Source organism: Lycium barbarum, chromosome 6, assembly GCF_019175385.1.
Source record: "Lycium barbarum isolate Lr01 chromosome 6, ASM1917538v2, whole genome shotgun sequence".
In the NCBI taxonomy this organism is placed as follows: Eukaryota; Viridiplantae; Streptophyta; class Magnoliopsida; order Solanales; family Solanaceae; genus Lycium; species Lycium barbarum.
In genome coordinates this window covers 19535386-19559828 of record NC_083342.1, presented here as the reverse complement: position 1 = coordinate 19559828, position 24443 = coordinate 19535386, and the positions used below count along the sequence as shown (strand labels likewise).

The window sequence follows — 24443 nt, the reverse complement described above, 5'->3', positions numbered from 1 at the left end:
TGGTTCCTCACCTGTTCTTCAAACAAGTTGTAAGTACTGGATACACTGTTAGTAGCTCTACAGCTGCATTGTTGACTGAGCATGCTTGAGACCTTATCCCATCTGGTCCTTCTGAATCAACATATCCGGTCTCTCATATATGAGCAGATCCTGCAGGCATATGATCCTTCAAGGGGTATGTTATAAAAGCAGCATATGAGATCTCACAAGGTTAACCAAGTTCAGACAGGTGAACCTAATTATATCTGGTTCCGTAGGGTTTGTCATATCATCAAAACATATCATTTCTTGTCAATTTCCCCCTTTTTGATGATCATAATTTCCCTCTTTTTGATGATGACAAACCGATATCCATTGTATTCCCCTAAGGTCCAGATCCCTTACCCAGGTACTTCATTTGTTCCCCCTGAGACTCTGACCTCGAGATATATAGTAGTATTCTGGTTCTTTGAGTAAGGTTTGTCAAATCATCAAAACATGTCACGACATATCATTTCCCCCCTTTTTGATGATGATAAACTCTTAGACAAAGTCCCCCCCCCCCCCTCGAGAACCAGATTCCCACCTGTTACCCCTGCAGATCAGTCCTTCACTTGCCCAGCTTGCAGTCCTCTTTCCCTTTTTCACAGTTCCCCTTATTTTTTGCACATATCTCTCTCGCATATATCGATTATATTCTTGAGACTGTAGATGTTTGGAGAGGATGTTATATCCCGTACTTTCGCATATTCGGAAATTTTGAAATAATGGTGACTTGTGGAGACAAGGCAATATTATGACCCTAACCACTATGTATATGTTGCCTCTGAAAATTTTGACGCGAAAATATGGAGAAAGGCCAAGGGAAAAATTGGAACGTTGGAAATTAGTTTCGGGAATTTTCAAAAAATAAACCAAAGGAAATTGGGCTTAAAAAAAATAGAAAAAAATGGCCCAAAGAACATAGGTGGCCGGCCATGGTCTTGCAAAAATTAGCCCAAGCCCATGAGTAATGAATCCATGAGATAATAATAAAAAGGGGGCCAAAGTCTTCATTTTTCAAGAACCAAAAGAACCAAAAAAAAAAAAAAAGAGCAAGAACAAGAGTATAGGGGGTTTCGGCCCCCCCTTCCCTTCAAAAAAAATTTCCAAGTCTTTAGACTTTAATCCAAAAATCCCTTCCTTCTTGAATTCTTGATAAGTTTAAGGCTCTCTACAACGTGGTATAATTAGTTTGGCAAGAAAGCTCCGTTTGCGGAAAGTGGAAAATTGAAGCAAAAGGTAAGAATTTTATTCTTTTATGTTATGGAAGAAGCATATATGTTATAATGATTAGAATTGCATAGAAATCATGGAATTGTGATATGTGTGTGCATGGCCGTGTGTGGTATGGTGAAGAGGAGTGGTGAATTATATTTTAATTATCTTGTTAGTTGTGTTGTGGTGGTGTTTGTGAGGTAAATAAGGGCCTAAGGAATCAAGATTGGTATTGAAAATGGTTGTAGATTGTTATGGGAAATTATGTGAATTTAATGAAGATTTTATATAATTATGAAGGTAAGATTCTAGAATGTGAATTAATGCTATTGTTGTTGTTTTGAGAAGAAAACAATGAGATTTAGTAGTTTTGTCGCATTTGTAGGAGTTTTGGATGGAATATGGAATTGGCGGAAACACTTGAATTCATGAATATTGTTTGAAGTGCTATTGAAATATGTTTGAATAATCTTGAATTAGTTAATGGTTATGGAAAATGTTGATATTAGTTTGATAGTGTGGAGTTGGAATGGAAGTTGATGAACTATATAGAAAAGAGGATTGTTTATGTTATAGTGTGTTTTGTGGAAATTGTTGGTGTTGTTGGATTGTTGGGTTGTTGTTGTTGATATATTTGGCCGAGTTGAATTCTCGGGGATGTTGTATTTATAGGGGAGGTGCTGCCGAAATTTCGGTAGACAAGTACCAATTTAAGATTGGATGCCAAAAGCTTAATAGTAACATTTGGTAAATGAGACCATTTGTAGGTTTTGGACGAAACGGGGTTTGAAGTTTGGTAAGCGTAAAAGGCAAGAAAGGTATGTAAATCTTACCCTTCCTTCTTTTGGCATGTCTTAGACCTAATAGGTGTGAATACGAGCCTCGGGGGTGATTCTATTCCTAGAAATCTAAGTTTGGACTTGCCCCTTTTTCATTCAATCGAATTGAACTAAATACGTCATAACTTGTTGAAAGAAATGTCTAAACATCTATGACTTGCCAGATGGAACCGAATTACACTAAAACTACCATAAGTGACTCTATAAAATTTAATGTACGTGATTTGTGTACGCCACCTCTGTTGACCCGAGGTGGGCCCACTACTCCCGACTCCTTCTCTATTGCTCTGTTTGACTCATTCCACTCGATAAGTAAAGGAAACTTTTGATTATCATTCTAACAACTAATAATATCCATCTTAACTACTCCGAGTTCGTTCTGATTTGCATGCCTCTCTAAAACAAGCATTCCGCTACGAGTACTCTGACATAAGTAGTTTGATGTAAACGTTCTGACATAAGCATTTGGATATGATATAAGTATTCTGATATGAATATTTTGATATGAATATTCTGATATGGATATTTTGGTATAAGTAATCTGACATGAGTATCTGATACAAGTATTCCGATATAAGTATTCTGACAAAAGTATGCTATGAAAGAAATCCAGTACGAATATTCTGATAATACGTTTGATCAATCCATTGAGTCTTGACTTATGTGCATTAGTTTCTCACTACTCTACTCGTGCATATGCTATGATCTTCTTCGCCGAGTCCCGGGCCGGTTTATATCGTGCGCGCGTTTCCCGAGTTCCTCGCTCGAGGGCCGGGCACCGTATATGAATTCCGAAGTTAGATGTGTTATGGAGTTAGATGTGTTCTGGTTCGCTGAACCACATATGATCTGTTATTATGATATGATATTATGATTTGTGTGTCGGAGATTTCGGAGCAATACTTCTGGAGTTAGATGTGTGTGGCGCCGAGGGCAGGGCTGCGCCACGTTTTCCCCGGGTCCTGCAAAGGACCGGATACTGTTCTTGGCATGCATGGTCTATGGTTCCAGTAAGTTGTTTGGTTACTTTGTATTTCGTACTTACTTCCTGTACCTGTATTCTGTACTTTATTTCTGTTTATGATTTTATTCACTTTGTTATATGCTTTACATACTCAGTACATCTTCCGTACTGACCCCTTGTTCTTCGGGGGCTGCGTTACATGCCCGCAGGTACAGACGATCGATTTGGTGATCCGCCAACGTAGGACATCTCTCCAGCAGTTGAAGTGCTCCTTTGTTCAGGAGCCATATTTTGGGTACATATTTTACCGTTGTGCATATGTATATTCGTTCAGGGGTACGGCGGGGCCCTGTCTCGCCATATGATTTTGTTATGTTCATTAGAGGCCTGTAGACATATTGTGGGTCATGGGTCATGTTTGTTTGGTTTGGTCTGAAATCTGTGCCTTAAGCGGCCCGGTTACTATAATGGCCTAAGTGGCCTAAATGTTTGCATATGTTTGTACGTTCAGGCGATGCACATTCCGCCTGCCTACGGGTTTCGGTATGATATGTTTGATATGTCTGATATACGTGGCCGCTTAAGATGACGTTTTCCTCTGTATCTATATGAACGTAAGCGAGTGTGTATATGAGGCTCCAGTTAGGACACTAGTCATAGCCCACGGGGTTGGGTCGTGACAGAGGACATATTGAGGACCGGATTTCTCCCTCTCTCTAGTTTCACACGGTTTGAGAATCATCAAAACATATAGTCATTTCCCCCCTTTTTGATGATGACAAACTTAGAGACACTATTTATATACTGTTTTCCCTTATCATTCTTCCTCCCTTTTCTACCCCTTTATTTTCTTTCCCTTTTTGGCATCATTGAAAAGAGTAATAAAAATATATAAGCCAAAAAGAAGTTCAGTAGCATTAACTCATGGCACTAGGGCAACACAACAATAGCAACAACAACAACAACAAGTTTTAAGACCATTGTACAAATCAAAGCAATTGCCTAGATTAGATTAAGCGTATAAAAAACATAGTAGTCTTAGTCCGTGCAAAATATGATTCTTAAACTGCCATGAGTGCAATAGTCATTAAGCGATGAAATACAAAGGGACAGATATTCAAGGGGACCAGGACAGGCTCAAGAACTAAAGAAGAGTGGGGCTAGACAAGGGATTTTTCTATCTCTTAGCTAAGCGTCAACTTCCTTTCAGCACCACATAAGCTTGGTTTCTTTTTCCTTCTTAAGCATTTTCATATATCCATGATTACCACATCATCCTCAATGTAATATCGTGCATAGCGGGCGACCCAATTGTGCATATTAGGTTGGTGGAACCATAGAGACTGAACGTGTGAACCTTGCATATGTAGCATAGCCAGTGTGTAGCTGTGCCGGATCCGTTCTCATCAACTAATACATAGTAATGACCTAGACGTACCTTGGATTTTAGCGTGGCTATACCAGTAAACATCAGGCTCCATAATGTCACGACCCAACCGAAGGGCCATGACGGGTACCCGGAGCTAACCTACCGAGCACCTCTTAACATACTTCTCCTACTTATATCTAGGTGGACCACATCACTAACTCAGAAGAATCATAGTCTATATAACACCAACAACTGTGCCATATGTACAAGCCGACAAGGCTGCCAAAAATAATATACAATGACATGACCTGATAACTATACTGAACATCTAACTAAGAACATCTGTCTACGAGCCTCTACAAAGAGTACAAAACATCATAAGGATGGGACAGGACCCCGTCATGCCCATATGTAAACAAAAGAAGAATACCGGCTAAGCTGTAACTCCAGGACAAATGGAGCACTCCTGAGCAAACGTTGATAAAGCAACCTAAGGATCCAGTCTGTCTCCCTATCTACCAGCGGGCATGAACGCAGCGTCCACAAGCAAAAGGACGTTAGTACGAGTAATGTACTGAGTATGCAAGGCATGAATAACAACATAATAAAGATATGGAAGGTAACATGGGATAAGAGAGATAACCTGTACATCTGGATGCCTCTTAAGGAGGATGTCATGCATGCTTAGATTTAAAAAAAAATCTAAGCAATATATATATATTGCTGTGGAATATGAAGCCCGATCCATATATCATATCATCCCGCGTCCGGGGTAACATCATAATCTGCCCACTGCAGTGGTGTGCACATCTACGTGCCTGCCCAGCCGACTATAGCGCGGCGCTATGTGAGAAAATACATACATATATATATAAAGCATGCATGAGAGCCAAAATAAAACGTTGCAACATTATCAGAGTGATGTAAGGTCGATAAACCTCCGATTTCTATTATGGAACCATCATCATCGCTATATCTCACCTTGAAAGAACAAATGCCATAAGATGAGATCAACAACAATGAGTAAGATCAATGATCATGGAACAACTCAATAATATTATGAAAATATTAAGAGCTATAAGCTTTGGTATCTTTAGAAATATAATCAATATCATCATCAATATAGAGAATATTTGTCAACAATATCTTGAGAATCTTGAGAATTATGCGCTTCTAGCGTTTCTAGGAAATAGGACATTATTGATATCATGTATGGGTTCACAATAAGGAAATCATGCCTTTAGAAAGAAAAGGGTTAGCCTTACCTACCTTTTTGTCTCCTCAGCTACTTAATGTTTCTTCTTCCAAGTTCACAAATCAAATTCAAGAGGATTCACACTAACGCCAAGTCTTGGAAATACTCATAAGTTCAAATTAGAATAATTAATAAACTAGTGGAAATTGGGCAGCACTTCCCCTATTCCATCTACTTCCACCAAATTCCAAATCAACTGCCAAACAATAATAACACCTTCAACAATACCATGATTAAGAGATTTCCTTCAAATTATATCTAATACAATCCCAAAACGTATTCCCATAATCAATTTATAACAACAACTTCAGCACAACCCCTTATACACTTGTGTACAACACTTCCCCATCATCGTTATTACCCCTTATAAGAAGATTATACTCAACGCATTCTAATAATTATAACTCAAGTTAATTTACAACTCAAAATATCCTTAAATTCATATTTGAACTTTCTTTTTCTCTTTCTTTCCTCGATCAAGTTGTATAACAATAAAAAATCCTCAACAACATGCAATAGATGTGAAAATTTACCTTAATCACACAAGAGCAAGCTTTTGATCAAATTATTCCACTTGAGTGGAGCCTCCAACTTCAACACCAAAGGAATTCTTGGACTCTACGAACCCTAGTGAGCCTTCCAAAACTTAAATTTCTTGATTTTCACCTTTCAATCCTTGATTTCAGTTGGGTTTGGTTCAATATGTTTAGAAAAAGATTCTAGAATTTTCATGGACTTGGGAAATATTGGAAATGAGCTAAAATGAATAAGGATCAAGTATATACCTTTAATAAAAAATCTGCCACAACCTCAAATATACGATCCAATATACAGACCGTAAATCCCCATTAGAAAACACCAACCACTGATTTAATTCCATGGTGGAGATCATGGAATTTATGGTCCGTATAATATATACGGTCCGTAAATCCAAACTTTTGCCGAAACGAATTCTCATTGATTCATTGAGCCTCTGATCCTTCCAATACCTGCTAAACATGAATTTAACCCCTTATAACTATAAGATAAATATGTCTAATCTCATTTAACCTTGATAAACCCGGGGTCCAAGACTAGAACCATTAACACACGATGAATCTTAATGTACAAAACCACGAGGTATAACATCCTTCCCCCCTCTGAAAAATTCGTCCTCAAATGTTAAACTCTCAGGGATTTTACAGAAAATTCGCCAGAGTTTCCCCTGTAACTGTATCACTGTCATTTTGTCACAACAACCCAGAATATACAATGCCTCATAGGGCTATAACAACAACAACAATAATTGACCCATATGACCAAGAAATCACAAAAAGAAAGCATTACGCACCTAAAGATAATGGTGTCTCTGTCTGAATCTCCTCTGGCAGTAGAAACAAGTGTGGATACCAGGACTTCATATTTTCTTCAGCTTTCCAAGTCATTTCTTCTTTATTCTTATTTCTTCATAGGACTTTAACTGAAGCTACGTCTTTAGTTCTTAGCCTCCTAACTTGCCTATCTAGGATTACAATGGGGACTTCTTCGTAGGATAATTGTTCGGTGACCTGAACATCATTTACCTGTACAATTCTGGAAGGATCTTCAATGCACTTGTGAAGCATTGACACGTGGAAAACTGGATGGATTGTTTCCAATTCTGAAGGTAAATCTAACTTATAGGTTACTTGGTCCACTTTGCGTACAATCTTGTAAGGCCCAATGTACCGAGGACTAAGCTTACCCTTCTTACCAAATCTCATAACACCTTTCATAGGGGATACCTTCAAGAATACCCAGTCATTGACTTGGAATTCCAAATCTCATCAGCGATTGTCTGCATAGGACTTTTGTCGACTTTTGGCTATCAATAATCGGTCCTGTATAAGCTTAGCTTTCTCCACTGCCTGATGAACCAAATCTGGCCCTACTAGTTTAGCCTCTCCCACTTTAGACCATCTGATTGGTGATCTACACTTTCACCCATATAAAGCTTCATACGGGGCCATCTGAATACTGGAGTGATAACCATTATTGCACGCAAACTCAATAAGTGGCAAATGATCATCCCAACTACCTTCGAAGTCTAGCACACATGCTCTTAACATATCTTTGAGGGTCTGAATAGTGCGTCAGCTTGTCCATCAGTCTTGGGGTGAAAAGCTGTGCTAAGACTTACCTTAGTCCCCAAATCATCTTGAAAAGACCTCCATAAATTAGCTGTAAATTGCATACCTCTATCAGAGATAATGGATACCGGGACACCATGGAGTCGTACTATCTCGCTGACATCAAGCTTTGCATAATCTTCAGCTGAGTAAGTAGTTCTGACAGGTAGAAAATAAGCCGATTTCGTAAGTCTATCCACAATTACCCATATCGAATCATGCTTGTGCTGAGAATGAGCCAAGCCTGTAATGAAATCCATATTAATTACTTCCCATTTCCAAGTCAGAATTTCAATAGCTTGCAATTGTCCCCCAGGCTTATGATGCTCAATCTTTACCTACTGACAGTTAGGACATTGAGCTACAAACTCTGCTATGTCTTTCTTCATTCCATCCCACCAATAAATGGACCTAAGATCATGATACATCTTTGTCACTCTCAGATGAACAGAATAACGGGAATAATGAGTTTTCCCTAAAATCTGGTGACGTAACCCTGGGACATCGGGAACATATAATTTTTCTCAATATCTAAGAACTCCAGCTGTTGAAATTCCAAATGGTGACTTTTTCTTCTAACGGAAGGTATTTCTATAATTAATTAACATAGGATCTTCATACTGGCGCTCTTTCACCGCAACTACTAAAGATGAAGCAGCTGAATTCTGGACAGTGACTCCAAATTGCCTGAGTCCATCAAGCGAACGCCTAGGCTGGCTAGTTGTTGAAGCCCACGAGCTAACTCCCTATTTTCCGGCTGAACATCACATAAACTACCCATGGATTTGCGGCTAAGAGCATTAGCTACTACATTCGCCTTAAAAGGATGATATAGGATACTCATATCATAATCCTTCAATAGCTCCAACTATCGTCTTTGCGTAGATTCAACTCCTTGTGCTTGAAAATATACTGGAAGCTCTTCCAGTCTATATAGATATCAACGTGAACTCCATATAAATAATGCCTCCACATCTTTAATGCATGGATCACCGTAGCCAACTCTAGTGTTACACCTTGTAGATTTTGTACGTTGAGATTCGCCAGGTGCTAGTTGTTCAATTATGGACACTGGAGTTATTGTCAAAGATATATGAGATTATATGTGCTTATCTTGTGGTTATGAGGGTTCAAGCTTATGTAATAGGTCATGGAAGGATTGGAGAACAAGTGAATTAAGCATATTAAGTTTTCAGAACTTTGGAGAAAAGTTAGGTAAGATTTCATACGATAATTTTGGTCTACATGGGGAAGGGATATCTTTTAGCATATTAGGAGTTTTGAAGTGAAACAAAGGCCTAAATTAAAGCCTAAACAAAGTCTAGTTTTCAACCCAATAAACCGCGCATCGATTCGACATCGGAATCAAACATTATAAGTGTTTTAAGACAGACAGCCAGGGCAGAAATTAACTCTACACGAACGCGCCTGAAGGTTGTGCGAATGTGCAATGGACCAAGGAATAACTCAGCGCGAACGTGCCCCAAGGTGGCACGAATGCACTGAGCAAATTCTAAGTCGGTGCAAGCCGACTATAGAACATTATAAAAGGGGGTTTACCCCCTCATTTCTCATCGAAACACCCCCAAAACATCCCAAACTCTCTGGAACTCTCCTCCAACTTCTGTTCATGAAATTTAGAATGAATTACACGATATCTCAGGATTTACATTAGGACAGCGTATAGTTAAGATTATAATATCGTATTGCGAGGAATCTTGGCTTGGATTCAAGGTGGAAAGTTATGATATTGCGGTTCTAGTGAGAGCAAGGTATGAATCTTTCCCTATTGATATTGATTTAGGTTTATTATAGATGTAAAGCTATTAAATGACTGTATAACGAATTTGTTGGTTGAGAAATTGGACAAACATCGTGTGGGATGTTTTGTGAAATATATTGGTATGGATGATGATGTTGTTGATGTTAGAGTTATTGTTGTTGTATTGGTTGCTGGTGTTGTGATTTCGGGCTAGGGATATAAATAGGGGAGATGTTGCCGAATTTTGGCAGATTCTAAAGGAGTTTAATTTGAAGATTTGAGATAGGCATATGACAATAAGCCTAACAGTAGTATGATTTCACTTGAATGTAGCTTTACAAGCTTGGGAGAATAAACGATAAGTAGTAGGACACCAAAAAGGTATGTAAGGCTAGTCCCTTTCTTTCTAAAGGCATGATTTCTTCTTACAAACCTAAACGTATTTTCCATAACATTCGTATTTCTAAAAGTTAGAAGTTCATGATTCTTAGAGTTTCTAATGATTTTAAAGGTAAGATGTTTTCTATGATGACAATGATGATGATGATAATTCCACTCTAGAGATTCCAAAGTTCATGGTTTGATGCTATTACGAGATTATTGAGTTTATTTCATGAATTTCTTGATCTTATTCATTGTTGTTAATCTCACCCCGTGATACTTGTTCCTTTGCGGAGAGATATAGCGATGGTGATTATTCCATAATATAATCGGAGGTTACCGACCTTACATCACTCCGATAGAGTTGTATCTTTTAATTGGGCTCTCATGCATACTTTATATATATGTATGTATTTTAATAATACCGTACCTACATGGCCGGGCAGACACCACTATGGTGGGCGGCTTATGGATAATGATAATAACATCGTGCCTACATGGCCGGGCAAATACCACTAGTGGGCGGCGTGAGATGCTTACCCCAGATGCGGGAGGCCTGGACGGGGGCTAATGATTATGATATATGCATATGTGCATGTGAGAAATGCTTTCTTTAGAAAGCCAAGCATGCATGGTATCCGCCCTATGAGGCAATCAGATGTATATGTTATCTTTATCTCCTGTTATGTTCCATGTTTCTTGTTATGTTGTTATTCATGCCTTACATACTCAGTACACTGTCCGTACTGACGTCATTTCTTATGGAGGCTGCGTTCATTCCCGCAGGTAAATAGGTAGATGGATCTAATCCTTAGGAGCCCCAGCAGCAGAATCTCAGAAGCATTCTAGTTGTTCCGGAGCCGCAGTTATTGGTACTACTCTTTTGTATACATATACTTGGGTAGGCAGAGTCCTGCCCCATCCTAATGGATTCATGTATTTTATTTAGAGGCTCGTAGACAGATGTATGTAGCTAGATGTTCCTTAACTTTATTAGTCCTTATTGAATATATATTTTGGTAGCCTTATTGGCTTATGCTTATTGGCATCGTTGCTGATGACTATACTAAGTATGATATTCACGAGCTGTCTATGTGGCCCACCCAGAAATGCTTATGGAATGTTAGACCAGAGGTGCTCGGTAGGCTAGTACCGGGTACCCGTCATGGCCCTCTAGTTGGGTCGTGACAAAAGTGGTATCAGAGCAGTTCATCCTAGGGTATGTCTACGAGTCGTGTCCGGTAGAGTCCTGTTTATGGGTGTGAAGTGTGCCACACTTATAAACAGGAGGCTGCAGGGCATTTACAAATAATTTACCTTCTTTTTTATCTTAGATCGTGCGATAGAGCGATGTTATCAGGATCCCCTTTTTCCTAATTATGTGCTATGATTTCAGTGATGCCTGTGAAGAGAAAAGCTACAGCAGCCCAAAAGGGCAAGATAGTGGCCGAAAGATGGACTGAGCGCGAGCCACCGGCAGAGATAGAAGAGGGTGAATCTTATAACGAGGTTCCATCTTGGACCTCTCTTACTCCACCCCTACCAGAGGAGCATGACGAGGATTCAGCTCCAGTTCCAGTACCCCTAGTCCCTCCGCCAGATGCCTCAAGCCACCAGATGAAAGAGGCTATTCAGTTGCTGACCCAGTTAGTTGTCGTTCAGGCCCATCGGCAGGGGGCGGGCCAGGGTGATAGAGTAGTCATCGCAAGAGCCCGTGGTTTTATGAGCCTGAACCCTTCAAAATTTTACGGGTCAAAGTTGGATGAAGACCCACAGGGCTTTATAGATGAGATACTGAGGACGCTACGAATAATACATGCTTCTAATACTGAGTCAGTGGAATTGGCTTCTTATAGATTGCGGGATGTTGCCGTCCATTGGTACAAAACTTGGACGTCTTCGAGAGGGGAAAATGCACCTCCCCCCGTATGGCAAGAGTTCGTGGATGCCTTCCTCCGACATTGTTTGCCACCAGAGGTTCGACGGACCTGACCCGACAAATTCTTGAATCTCCGACAGGGGAATATGAGTTCGCGAGAGTACAGTCTCCGCTTTAGCTAGGTATGCCCCAACCATGGTAGCCAATATGGGAGACCGTGTACATTGGTTCGTGAGTGGTTTAGGGCCACATTTGATTAAAGAGTGTTTGACGGCCTTGCTCCAAGATGGGGTGGATATGATCAGAATTTGAATGAACAACAGCAGTTGCAAAGGGGCGAGCGTGATTCTGAAAGAAGGTACAGTAAGAGGGCCAGATCTTCCAATGGCGCTAGCGAGTTCAAAAGAAGTCAAAGGCAACAGTATTCCAGTCATATAGGATTTTGAGTCTTCCCTTGACGACAGGATTTTGAGTCCTCCCGTGACGTAGTCACAGGTATATTATCAGTATCCTCTCATGATATGTGTGCATTGATTGATCCGGGTTCTACTTTACATATATTACTCCTTATATTTCCAGTCGTATCAGGGTGAAACCTAAGTTAATCGAACCTTTTGAGGTGTCCACACCGGTAGGGGAACCAGTGGTAGCTAGACGGGTATATAGGAATTGCGAGGTTGTATTTTACAACCACCATACTATGGCTGATTTACATGAGTTGAAAATGTTTAGATCTTGAACGTATTATGGGTATGGATGGGCTGGTCTCTTGTTATACCAATGTTGATTGTAGAACAAAGATGATCTGATTTCATTTTTCGGGAGAACCAGTCTTGGAATGGAAAGGTAATACAACGTCCCCGAGAGGTAGGTTTATTTCCTATCTTAAAGCGAGGAAGATGATTGCTAAGGCCTATATTTATCATTTAGTCTAGATTCAAGACACAGAAGCAAAACCATCAACTCTTCAATTTGTCCAGTAGTGAATGAGTTTCCAGACGTGTTTTCGGACGAGTTTCCAGGCCTTCCTCTAGAACAGGAGACTGAGTTTACCATTGATGTGTTACTGGATACTAAGCCTATATCTATTCCTCCCTATCGAATAGCCCCTGCTGAATTAAAAGAGTTAAAAGCGCAACTGAAAGATCTGCTTGAAAAAGGCTTTATTAGGCCTAGTTCCTGGTGCTGTTCGTAAAAAAGAAAGATTGTTCCTTGCGGATGTGTATTGACTACAAGAAATTGAACAAGGTGACGATAAAGAATAAATATCCACTTTTAAGGATCAATGATTTATTCGATCAACTGCAAGGTGCCAAGTGGTTCTCAAAAATAGATCTAAGATCGGGATACCACCAAGTGAGGGTTAAAGAAGAAGAAATCCCAAAGACAGCCTTCAGAACTAGATATGGTCATTATGAGTTTCGGGTAATGTCATTTGGATTAACTAACGCCCCAGCGGTATTCATGAATTTAATGAATAATGTATTCAGGCCTTTCCTAGATTTATTCATGATTGTATTCATCGATGATATCTTGGTATATTCTCGAACGGAGGCAGAGCATGCAGATCATCTACGTATTGTTCTTTAAATTCTTTGAGCTCAGAAACTATATGCCAAGTTCTCAAAATGTGAGTTCTGGCTGAACTCTGTAACTTTTCTAAGGCATATTATTTCAACTGACGATATTTGAGTAGATATCGAGAAGATTAAAGCTGGGAGGAATTGGCCAAGGCCTACAACGCCTACAGAGGTCCGTAGTTTCCTGGGGTTGGTCGGCTATTACAGAAGATTTGTAGAAGGATTTTCTTTCATTTCAGCACCACTGACGAAGCTGACTCAAAAATCGGCAAAATTCTAATGGACCGACACTTGTGAGTGCAGTTTCAGAAGTTAAAGGATAGGTTGACTTCGGCTCCAGTCCTGACACTTCCAGAAGGATCAACGGGCTATGTTATCTTTTGCGATGCTTCAGGTATTAGGCTAGGTTGTGTGTTGATGCAACATGGCCAAGTTATTACCTATGCTTTAAGGCAGTTGCGGAAACACGAGAAAAAACTACCTAACTCATGACCTAGAGTTGGCTGCGGTTATTCATGCACTAAAGATCGATGTAGAGACATTATTTGTATGGTGTTCATGTGGATATTTATACGGATCATAAGAGTCTCCAATATATTTTCAAACAGAAGGAATTGAATTTGCGGCAAAGGCGGTGGTTGGAGCTATTAAAATACTATGATGTGAATAACTTATGCCATCCTGGCAAGGAGAACATAGTAGCCGATGCTCTTAGCCGCAAGTCCATGGGTTGTTTAGATCATGTTCAACCGGAGAAGAGGGAATTAGTTCGTGAGCTTCGACAGCTAGCCAACCTAGGAGTGCGCTTAATGGACTCGGGCAGTACGGGAGTTATTATCCGGAATCCAGCTGTGTCGTCTTTAGTCGAGGAGGTAAAGAAGCGCCAATATGAGGACCCCGTGTTAGTTTATTATAGAGATGCGCTTCATCAGAAGGAGAAGTCACCATTTGAGGTTCCTGCAGATGGAGTCCTCAGGTACCAAGGCAGATTATGTGTCCCAGATGTTGCAGGATTACATCCACATATTCTCGAAGAAGCCCATCATTCCCATTATTCTGTCCATCTAGGGGTGACAAAGATATACCATGATCTTAAATCTATATATTGGTGGGATGGAATGAAGAAAGATATAGAGGAGTTTGTGGCCCAATGTCCTAATTGTCAATAGGTGAAAATCGAGCATCAGAAGCCTAGGGGATTACTGCAAGCTATAGAGATTTCGACTTGAAAATGGAAAGTGATTAATATGGACTTCATCACAGGCTTGCCTCGTTCTCGGCGTAAGTATGACTCTATATGGGTGATTGTGGATAGACTCACAAAATCAAGTCATTTCTTGCCAGTCAGAACTACGTACTCAGCAAAAGATTATGCGAAATTGTATATTAAATAGATAGTGCGACTTCATGGTGTTCCAGTATCCATTATTACTGATAGAGGAGCATAATTTACAGCTAATTTTTGCCAAGAAGGTTTGGGAACATAAGTAAGACTTAGCACAACATTTCATCCACAGACTGATGGGCAGGCTGAGCGCACTATCCAAAACCTTAAAGATATACTAAGAGCCTGTGTGTTAGACTTTGGAGGTAGTTGGGATGATCATTAGCCACTTATTGAGTTTGCATACAATAATAGCTACCACTCGAGCATTCAGATGGCCCTGTATGAAGCTCTATATGGAAGGAAATGTAGATCGCCAATTGGATCGTTCAAAGTAAGAGAGACAAAGTTAGTAGGCCCAGACTTGATCCAGCAACCAGTGGAGAAGATCAAGCTTATTCAAGATCGGTTATTAACAGCCCAAAGTCGTCAAAAATCCTATGCGGACAATCATCAACGAGACTTGGAATTTAAAGTTAACGATTGGGTATTCTTAAAAGTGTCACCGATGAAGGCGTAATGAGATTTGGCAAGAAGGGTAAGCTTAGTCCCCGGTATATTGGGCCTTACAAGAATGTGCGCAAAGAAGGCCAAGTAGCTTATGAGTTAGATCTGCCTTCGGACTTAGAGTCGGTCTACCCAGTGTTTCATGTGTCAATGCTTCGGAAGTGCGCGTAGGAGATCCTTCCAGAATTGTGCCTGTAGATAATGTCCAAGTTACTGAGAAATTGTCCTATGAAGAAATACCCATTGCCATTTTGGATAGGAAACTTTGAAGACTTAGAACCAAATACGTAGCCTCAGTCAAAGTTCTATGGAGAAATAATAACAGAGAGGAAATGACTTGGGAAGCAGAGAAAGCTATGAAGTTCAGGTATCCGCATCTATTTCCACTCCCAGAAGAGCTCCAAACAGAGACATCATTAGCCTCAAGTATGTGATGCTTCTTTGAATGATTTCTTGGTCGTGTGTGGCCAATATGGGCATTGATGTTGTAGCCCTGTAAGGCATTGTATATTTTGGGTTGTTTGTGACAGGATGGTAGTGGTACAATTACAAGGGAAACTTTGGAAAACATTTTGTAGAAATTCCTAAGAGTTTAACATTCGAGGATGAATGTTGCTAAGGGGGAGGAATGTTACACCTCGTAGTTTTTGTACATTGAGAGTCGCCAGGTGCTAGTTGTTCAATTATGGACACTGGAGTTATTGTCAAATATATATGAGATTATATGTGCTTATCTTATGGTTATGAGTTTTCAAGCTCATGTAATAAGTCATGGAAGGATTGGAGAACAAGTGAATCAAGGAGATTAAATTTTCAGAACTTTGGAGAAAAGTCGGGTACGATTTCGTACGATAATTTTAGTCTAACGTGGGGAAGGAATATCTTTTACTATATTAGGAGTTTTGAAGTAAAACAAACGCCTAAATTGAAGTTCAAGAAGTCTAGTTTCCAACGGAACAAACCGCGCATCGATCCGACATCGGAATCAAACATTATGAGCGTTTTAAGAAATACCGTCAGGGCAGAAATTAACTCTGCGCAAACGCACCTGGAGGTGGCCTGAACGCGCAAAGGACCAAGAATAACTCAGTGCGAATACACCCCAAGGTGGCGAAAATGCGCTGAGCAAATTCTAAGTTTGTGCAACCTGACTCTAGAACATTATAAAAAAGGGCTTAGCCCCTTATTTCTAAACCAAACACCCCTCAAAACATCCCAACCTCTCTGGAACTCTCCTCCAACTTCCGTTCATAAAATTTCAGCGAATTACTTGAAATCTCAGGATTTAGGTTCGGACAGCGTATAGTTGCGATTATAGTATCATATTGCGAGGATCTGGGCTTGGATTCAAGGTGGAAAGTGAAGATATTGCGATTCTAGCGAGAGCAAGGTATGAATATTTCCCTATTGATATTGATTTAGGTTTAATATGGAGGTAGAGCTATTAAATGACCGTATAACGAATTTGTTGGTTGAGAAATTGGATAAACATCGTGTGGGATATTTTGTGAAATATTTTGGTATGGATGATGATGTTGTTGGAGTTAGAGTTGTTGTTATTGTTGTATTGGTTGCTGGTATTGTGATTTTGGGCTAGGGATATAAATAAGAGAGATGTTGCCCGAATTTTGACAGATTCTAAAGGAGTTTAATTTTTAGATTTAAGATAGGAATATGACGATAAGCCTAACAATAGTATGAATTCTCTTAAATGTAGATTTGCGAGCTCGGGAGAATAATAGTTAAGTAGTAGAAGACCAAAAAGGTATGTAAGGCTAGTCCCTTTCTTTTTAAAGGCGTGATTTCTTCTTACAAACCTAAACGTATTTTCCATAACATTCTTATTTCTAAAAGTTAGAAGTTCATGATTCTTAGAGTTTCTTATGATGTTAAAGGTAAGATGTTTTCTATGATGACAATGATGATGATGATGATGATGATTCCACTCTAGAGATTCCAAAGCTCATGGTTTGATGCTATTACGAGATTATTGAGTTTATTTCATGAATTTCTTGATCTTATTCATTGTTGTTAATCTCACCTCATGATACGTTTTCCTTCGAGGAGAGATATAGCGATGGTGATTATTCCATAATATAATCGGAGGTTACCGACCTTACGTCACTTTGATAGATTTGTAGCTTTTAATTGGGTTCTTATGCATCCTTTATATATATGTATGTATTTTAATAACACCATGCCAACATGGCCATGCAGACACCACTACGGTGGGTGACTTATGGATAATGATAATAACACCATGCCTACATGACCGGGCAGTCACCACTTGTGGGTGGCGTGAGATAGTTAACCCGGACGCGAGAGGCCTAGACGCGGGATAATGATTATGATATATGCATATGTGTATGTGAGAAATGTTTTCTTTAGAAAGCCAAGTATGCATGGTATCCGCCTTATGAGGCAATCAGATGTACATGTTATCTTTATCTCCTATTATGTTCCATGTTTCTTGTTATGTTGTTTTTCATGCCTTACATACTCAGTACACTGTTCGTATTGATGTCCTTTCTTGTGGATGCTACGATCATGCCCACCGGTAGATTGGTAGACGGATCTGATCCTTAGGAGTCCCATCAGCAGAATCTCAGAAGCGCTCCAGTTGTTCCGGAACCGCAGTTATTGGTACTACTCTTTTGTATACATATACTTGGGTATGGAAGAGTCCTACCCCATCCTTATGGATTCATGTATTTTATTTAGAGGCTCGTAGATAGATGTATGTAGCTAGATGTTTCTTAACTTTATCAGTGCTTGTTGTTGTATATATTTTGGTAGCCTTATTAGCTTATGCTTATGGGCATCGTTGTTGATGACTGTACTAAGTATGATATTCACGAGTTGTCTATGTGGCCCACATGCTTATGGAAGGTTAGACCAGAGGTGCTCAGTACGCTAGTACCGGGTACCCGTCATGGCCCTCTAGCTGGTTTGTGACATCTAGATCATGGGTTGGGTAGTTTTTCTCATGCTTTCGTAACTGCCTTGAAGCATAAGCAATCACTGTATCATGCTGCATCAACACACAACCTAGTGCAATGCCTGATCCATCACAACAGACAACATAGCCCTCCGATCCTTCTGGAAGTGTCAACACCGGGTCGAAGTCAATCTGTCTATCAACTCCTGAAAACTGCGCTCACAAGCATCCATCCACTGAAATTTAGTTTCTTTCTGAGTCATCTTCATTAATGGTGTAAAGATGGAAGAAAAACCTTCTACAGACCTTCTGTAATAACCTCCCAAGTCCAAAAATCTACGAAATTTAGTAGGTGTTGTGAATCTTGGCCAAGTCTTCACAGCTTCAATCATGTGGGTATCCATCCGAATACCATCTTCTAAAATAATAGGCCCTAGAAAAGTTACCGAATTCAACCAGAACTCGCATTTTGAGAACTTTGCATATAACTCCCGAGCTTGGAGAATTTTAAGGACAGAATGTAAATGATCCGCATGTTCTACCTCAGATAGAGAATACACCATAATATCATCGATGAACACAATCATAAACGAATCTAAGAAAGGCATGAATACACTGTTCATCAAATCCATAAATACCGTTGTAGCGTTCGTTAACCCGAACGACATCACCTGAAATTCAAAGTGACCATATCTGGTTCTGAAGGCCGTCTTTAGAATATGTTTCTCCCTAAATCTAACTTGGTGGTACCCCGATCTAAAGTCTTTTTTGATAACTATTTGGCGCCCTGCAATTGATTAAATAAATCATCAATTCTTGGAAGGGGATACTTGTTCTTTATCGTCACCTTATTCAGTTGCCTGTAGTCGATACACATCCGTAAGGAACCATATTTCTTCCTTACAAATAATACCAGTGTGCCCCACGGCGACGAACTAGGCCTTATAAAGTCGTTCTCAACAAAATCCTTCAACTGCTCCTTTAACTCTCTTAATTCTGCAGGTGCCATTCTATATAGAGGAATAGATATCGGCTTAGTATCTGGTAGCACGTCAATGGCAAAATCAATCTCCCGTTCTGGTGGAAGACCTGGAAGCTCGTTCGGGAATACATTCGAAAACTCATTCACTATCGGAACAAATTGAAGAGTTATCTGCTTTGCTTCTATATCTTGAACCTGAACTAGTGATAAATACATCCCTTAGCAATCATTTTTCTTGCCTTGAGATAGGAAATAAACCTACCTCTTGGAGATGTTGTATTACCCTTCCATTCTAGAACTGGCTCTCCTGGAAAATGGAAACGAACTATCTTCATTCTATAATCGACATTTGCGTAATAAGAAGCCAACCAATCTAATCCCATATTAACATCAAAATCTACCATACTGAGCTCAATCAGATCTACCATGGTACGATGATCACAAACTATAACCACACAATTCCTATAGACTCGTCTAGCTATCACGGGGTCACCAAGACACTTTGAAAGGGTTAATTGGCTCAGGTTTAACCCTAATCTGACTGGCAATATAAGGAGTAACATACGACAATATAGACCCTGGATCTATCAATGCATATACGTCATGAGAAGATACTAATAATATACCTGTAACTACATCAGGTGAAGACTCGAGATCCTGCCACCCAGCTAATGCATAGATACGATTTTGAGGATTACTCGACCTGGACGCTCCCCCTCTACCTTTACCACGGCCCGCTGGTATTTGTGAACTCTGCCCCACGGGGCGTACGGATGATAAAGAACCGGCTGCTAATCCCGAGGTTGAATCATACCTCTACCACCTCTCGATGTACAGTCGCGCAGCATATGGCTTGTCTGACCGCAAGCATAACAAGCATCTGAACCTAAGCGGCAATGTCCCGAATGTAGCCTACCACATCGAGTACACCGTGGTAAAGGTGGTCTCATCTGACAGAAATCACCCCTGTACTGAGAACCCGATGCCCTAGAAATCTGACCTGGTCCTGAATAGATAAGGTGGTCAAATCTCTTGCCTGCAAACCGCAGAGGTGCACTAACTGCTGAATGACCGGAGCGTCTGGAATACTGCCCCGTCTGACTCCCTCCAAGCTCGCTGACAGCACCTGAGGATCTATCCCTCTTACTATAACCCCTGTTATACTCATTTCTCCGCTATTGCTGTCCTTTTTCCAAATTTTGGGCATAGGCCTGAATACGAGAAATATCCATACATTCCTAAAGTGAGGCCGTCAAACAATCATCAATCAAGTGTGGTCCCAAACTATTCACAAACCGGTGAACTCTATCTCCCATATCAGCAACCATAGCTGGAGTGTATAGAGCCAAGGAAGGCTATACTCCCGAGCACTCATGTTCCTCTATCTGAGGTTCATGAACCTATTAGTTGTAGCCCGTCGAACCTCTGGTGGCAAATAGTGTCCGAGAAAAACATCTAAAAACTCTTGCCATATCGAGGAAGGTGAATTTATCCCTCTAGAAGTTATCCAGATACTATAACAATGAACCGCCACGTCTCGCAATCTATAAGAGGCCAAATCTATCGACTCCACATATGAAGCATGCATTACCCGCAATGTCCTCAATATCTCATCAATAAACTTTTGCAGGTCCTTGTCTAGTTTTGACCCAAATAATTTTGGGGGGTCCAAACTAATAAAATCACGGACTCTAGTACTGACAGCTCTAGCACCATGACCAGTACCTTGCCGCTGAACTTGAGCGGCTACTAACTGGGTCAGCAACTGAATAGCCTCCCTCATTTCTAAGACTGAGGCATCCGGTGGAGGGACTGGAGGTGTTGGAGCTTAAATTGAGGCTCATCTATGCTCTTTTGGAGGGGGCGGAGTATGAGTGGATCGGGATGGAATCTCATTCTGGGACTCGCCCTCCTCTAAATTTGAAGGCGGTATCATCTCAGTCCTCCTGCCTACTACTGACTTACCCTTCGAACCGCTGAAGTTTTTCTTTTCACCGACATCGCTGAAATGATGACACACGATTAGGAAAAAGAGAATCCTGATAACATGGCTTTATCGCATAATCTAAGAGGAGAAAGAAAGGTCAACCATTCCTAAATGCCCCACAGCCTCATGTTTATAAGTGTGGCGCGCTTCACACCTATAAACAAGACTCTACTGGACACGGCTCGTAGACACACCTTATGATGAACTGCTCTGATACCATTTTTGTCACGACCCAACAGAAGGGCCATAACGGGTACCCAGAGCTAACTTATCGAGCACCTCTTAACATACTTCTCCTACTTATATCTAGGTGGACCACATGACTAACTCAAAAGCATCATAGTCTATATAATCACCAAAGACAGTGCCATATATACAAGCCGACAAGGCTTCCAAAAATAATATACAATAAATTAGCCGATAAATATACTGAACATCTAACTATGAGCATCTATCTACTAGCCTCTACAAAGAGTAAAAAACATCATAAGGACGAGACAAGACCCTGTCATGCACATATGTATACAAAAGAATAATACCGGCTAAGCTGCAACTCCAGGATACATGGAGCACTCCTGAGCAAACGCTGACAAAGCAACCCAAGGATCCTGTCTGTCTACCTGCGGGCATGAATGCAGCGTCCACAAGCAAAAAGATATCAGTACGAGTAATGTACTTAGTATGCAAGGTATGAATAATAATAGAATAAAGATATGGAAGGTAACATGGGATAAGAGAGATAACATGTACATCTGGATGCCTCATAAGGCGGATGACATGCCTGCGTAGCTTTAAAAAAAACATTTTGCATACATCGGAACATGTAGCCCGATCCATATATCATATCATCCCGCATCCGAGGTACCATCATAATCTGCCCACTGCAGTGGTGTGCACATCTACGTGCCTGCCCAGCCGACTATAGCACGGCGCTATGTCATAAAATACATACATATATATAAAGCATGCATGACAGCCCAAATAACGTTACCACTCTATCGGAGTGACGTAAGGTCAATAAACCTCCGATTTCTATTATGGAACCATCATCATCACTATATCTCACCTTGAAAGAACAAATACCATAAGATGAGATCAACAACAATGAGTAAAATCAATGACCATGGAAAAACTCAATAATATTATGAAAACATTAAGAGCTATAAGATTTCGTATCTTTATAAATAGAATCAACATCATCATCATTATCATCATCAATATAGAAAATATTTGTCCACAATATCACGAGAACCTTGAGAATTATGAGGCTCTAGCGTTTCTAGGAAATAGAACATTAAGGATATCATGTATGGATTCACAATAAAGGAAACATGCCTTTAGAAAGAAAAGGGTTAGCCTTACATACCTTTTCATCTCCTCAACTACTTAACGTTTCTTCTCCAAGTTCAAAAATCTACATTCAAGAGGATTCACACTAACGTCAAGTCATGGAAATACTCATAAGTTAAAACTAGAATAATTGATAAACTAGCAAAAATTGGGCAGCACTTCCCCTATTTCATCTACTTCCACCAAATTCCAAATCAACTCCCAAACAACAATAAAAACTTCAACAATACCATGATTAAGAGATTTCCTTCAAATTATATCCAATACAATCCCAAAAATTATTCCCACAATCAATTTATAACAACAACTTCAACACAACCCCTTATATACTTGTATACAACAGTTCCCCATCATTATTATTACCCCTTATAAGAAGATTATACTCAAATCATTCTAATAATTATAACTCAAGTTAATTTGCTACTCAAAATATCCTCAAATTCATGTTTGAACTTCCTTTTTCTCTTTCTTTCCTCAATCAAGTTGTATAACAATCAAACATTCTTAACAACATGCAATAGGTGTGAAAACTTACTTTAATCACACAAGAGCAAGCTTTGATCAAATTATTCCATTTGAGTGGAGCCTCCAATTTCAACACCAAAGGAATTCTTCGACTCTACAAACCCTAGTGAGCCTCCCAACACTTGAGTTTCTTGAGTTTCACCTTTTAATCCTTGATTTCACTTGGGTTTGGTTGGATATGTTTAGAGGAAGATTCTAGAACTTTCATGGACTTGGGAAATTGTAACATCTCGGATCTTCGGGCTAAGGTTTAATGCGTAAGATGGAGGGTATAATGGAATAAATATGGTAGATATAGGAAGTGTTTTGAAAACTAATCAAGTCATAAGAAGAGTCTTTGGGCAAACGAAAGTTGGAAGCTACCCTATGGAGCGTGTTTTCAAGTGAGTTTGCACCATGTCTCACTTAAAATGAGTATACGGAAAAATATATAAGGAATTTGGGAAAACGTCCTTCTTGAAAGTTGTAGATCATTGAAATAAATTTCCAACGATGTATTATGGAGGTCAAACAAACATCTGTAAAAATGGTTATGCCTGTTTTACAAAAATAGTGTTCTGCCGATTTACGGTAGAATCTAAGCCGTAAAATTTATACGGGCCGTAGATTTGGGGCGTAAAACAGGTCCAGAAATCCCAAATCACTGTAATATATTTATGGTAGCATCTAAGGACCGTAAATCTTTTACAATCCGTAAAATGGGGCGTAAAACTAGTCCGACAGTAATTTTAAAACTACGTTTTAAGGCTTTTTCACTTCATTCTTCACATCCCCAAGCCCTAGAACGACCTCCTACCCTCTCCCATCATCAAGAACACCAAGGTAAGCCTATTATAATCATTCCAAGTCAATTCTAATATATATCCTTGTAATCTAATAAAGAAATCATCATTCCTAACCTAGGGTTTTCAAGAAAACCCATCTCAAGGTTCAAGATTCAAGATTTTGAAAATCTTCTTCAAAGTTCAAGTCTTTAATTCAAGTTTTGGAGCATTACCAGGTATGTAGAGTTTCTATCCACGTGTGGGAACATCTTTGTTCTTCCCCATGTCACGTTCTTCCATGATCATACAAGTTACACCAAAACTAGGGTTTAGCCATGTTCATGATAAACCTAAGTACATGTACCATGATATACTACAATTGTATGATTACTTCGTTATTGTATTCTTAATAGTCCCTTTTGGCTATTGAGAATCTGTCTGTAATCAATGAAAACTAATACTTTGCATTCCATAGGTTCGTACATGAAAGTTATTAAATATAATGTTTATTTTCATGAATATCCTACATGTCTACAAGTTTTCATGCAATTATATTATATTATTATATCCATGATATGATACAAGATACTCATG

The 24443-nt window shown here is 39.7% G+C and overlaps 1 long non-coding RNA gene across 1 annotated transcript; it reads left to right on the top strand.

Moving 5' to 3' along the window:
* The first annotated feature begins 754 nt into the window (after nucleotides 1–754).
* On the top strand, nucleotides 755–3369 carry LOC132599624 (uncharacterized). Its single transcript, XR_009566901.1, has 3 exons — nucleotides 755–1260; nucleotides 2004–2054; nucleotides 3249–3369. It is a non-coding gene; the product is annotated as an uncharacterized LOC132599624 (long non-coding RNA).
* Nucleotides 3370–24443: the final 21074 nt, after the last annotated feature.